The sequence below is a fragment of the Manacus vitellinus genome, unplaced genomic scaffold (genome assembly GCF_001715985.3).
Source record: "Manacus vitellinus isolate BGI_N305 unplaced genomic scaffold, ASM171598v3 scaffold_3_pilon, whole genome shotgun sequence".
Classification (NCBI taxonomy): domain Eukaryota; kingdom Metazoa; phylum Chordata; class Aves; order Passeriformes; family Pipridae; genus Manacus; species Manacus vitellinus.
In genome coordinates, this window is record NW_021940535.1 from 37,237,285 (window position 1) to 37,239,915 (window position 2,631).

Sequence of the window (2,631 nt, forward strand, 5' to 3'; positions counted from 1 at the left end):
TCTTCGTGGGCTTTTTATTGATGCCTCATGAGTGCAGTTTTTAAATGTCCCAGGTGATAAGGGCTACTTAAAGAGCCTTGCTGCATGTTGTAATGGATCTCTGACTATGATCAAATCCTGCTGTTTCTTGCTATGCAGGAAGTCTTTCCAAATTAGTCTAACACCAGGGCCGAGCACTGTGACTAATAGGCATAACTGCACTGTTCATGCTATCTGTAAGGCAGGTTCAGCAGGGAAAATATCAACAACGAGAACGTGCTTGTTATTCCATGGAGTAAGGAGCAAACTCTTAGAGAAACAAACAAACAAAAAAGACAGGGGAATGGATTTGAGAGTTTAAACCTGAAGCATAAATAATTATGCAAAGGTGCTTTACTCCGGAGGTACTTTGTCAGTAACAACTCCAGCTAGACTGAAGGAAAATAAAAAAAGTACTCAACAGCAGCCTGAGGGTACCTGTGCTTCTTGCTTCACATGCTTCTTGACCTGTCGTTAAGTTTGGACTAAGCAGAAGAAGACACTGTGTCCCTCAGTGTTAAATTCTATGAATCCACAAAAATACATTTTATTTAAGATTGGCCATTAGATTTCACACACTTTACCCAGTATTGTGTCTACTAACTCATGTCTAGCAAAACCATAATTTCCAGGAAGGCTTAAAACCAGCAATAACAGTGAATTAACCACTTCCCTGGGCAGCATCCTACAAATGTGTACTTTCTTTAAACATGAATTTGCCTTGCTCCATTTTCCAGCTATTTGTTCAGGCTATTTTTTTCCCCACTAGGTTAAAGAGAGCTTCTACACCTCATGCTTCCAGCTCTTGAGAGTATTCCTGTCTCCTAAAAAAGGGTATGCTCCAAGACAATCTTGTACAACACTTTTGGGTATCAAAACATAAGGGTGGGAGGGAAGGGTCTCTTTTCCATGTTCTTCAAAATTTCAGTACCCCTTAAAAAAAATGAGAGTACAACAGGACATCGTTATCATGCCTGGCTATAAAATTGAGGGAATGGCTTGTAAGGGAAAGGATAGGAATAAAAGTATAAACTGGGCTGTTGTGAAAGATCTCAGAAGCCTGTTGGCTGAAGATGAAGTTTTATTTTGTTGCATGTTCACACAGAATTTCTTACTACCTGTTTGTATAAATATCGCCGTAAAGCTTTCTCTTTTTCTTCCTAATACTGGCTGTTGGCCTTCAAGATGTACAGAAAACAAAATGTTCTTAAAGAACAGAGGAAACTTTTGAAGTTTCTTTGCAAGAAAGTCAGGAGTGCCCTGTCCTTCAGTGAGACTCAAAAGAAACCTCTTGCAGACCCTTCTCTGTGATGTCTTGTGGATGCTGGGTGGGAGAGCTGAAGCCTGTAGACCAGCCTGTCTGGGCAACCGTGGCCAAAGCTCTGTCCAGGAAAGTTCCAAGGGCCAGAGAGATCTCCAGGACTGGAGGGGTCCCAAGAGCCTCCAGGAGTTCCTCGAGGTCCTGGTGTCAGGAGCTGTGGGTTAACCTGTTCAGCAGCCCCCAAGTGATCATAGCTCAATAGATGAATCCTTGGAAATTGCTCCTGAAAAATTAATGTAAACCTTCTTCCCAGTTTAAACCAGACACTGGTTGCCAACATGGGGTTCTTATTCAGATTTCACTGTTGGGAAACTATTAATCTCTACAGTCATGTCCATTTACTGTGACACTTGGTTTAGCCCCGGACAAAGAATGTGTTTGATAAAATGAGGGCAATATCTTTTTCGTTTATAGAGGCAATTAGCTACACACTCTCTGTTGTCAGAGCGACACAGCATCAATCACGGGTAGAGATCGGTTTCTTTAAAAGTTAAATTCCCTGCTGTTGGCCTTGCCAGTGTGTTAGTCACATGCATTATGTTTACTTTGGGGAGGAAAATGTGTTTCATTCTGTCAAGGGGAACTAAATGCTTTGGATGAGGGCTTCTTTGTCAAGGGAAGACAGAATATTCTGATGCGTTAGATGAAAAGGGCAGATAAGGTACCTGATTTGCTGCTGCCGCTTTAATAGCGGTTATTATGGGTTATTGTGACACGGTCCGCTGAAGTCTATGGGGTTGTTGCTTGCTCATGGCACGGCTTGCCCCTTCAGGATTTTACAGCCACCCGCTCCAACATTAGATTGATCAATAAAAAGCTGTATACTATTTTTGATGCACTTGCGTATGAACTCCGGAGCGAAACATCACTTCCCCCCTTCGGCATTTGGGTCTCCCGGGTAATTTCTCGGAGTGCAGATTTTTGTCTCTTTTTTTCTAAGAAAGCCTAGCAGCAAGCTAAACACATCAATGCCAAATTTTGGGGATCATCTCTGGCCTGGAGAACCTCAGGGCTAATTTCTTGGCTAATCCGCATAAACTTCAAGAGCAAAAAAAAAAAAAAAAGACAAACAAAAAATCAGGCGGGGAACCGCGGAGGACCCGGCACTCCCTCCGTCGCCTTGTTTCAGAGCTCTGCTGGGCTATAGCGCCCAGAAGAGCCGGCGGGGCGGGTCGTGGCCACGCCGTGCAGCGCCAGCCGCCCTCCCTCAGCTCCTCTGCGCGGGGCGCGGGACGGGAGGCTCGGGAAATCGGTTTGATTTTGAAAACATTTCGCTGCCATTCCGGTCGGCT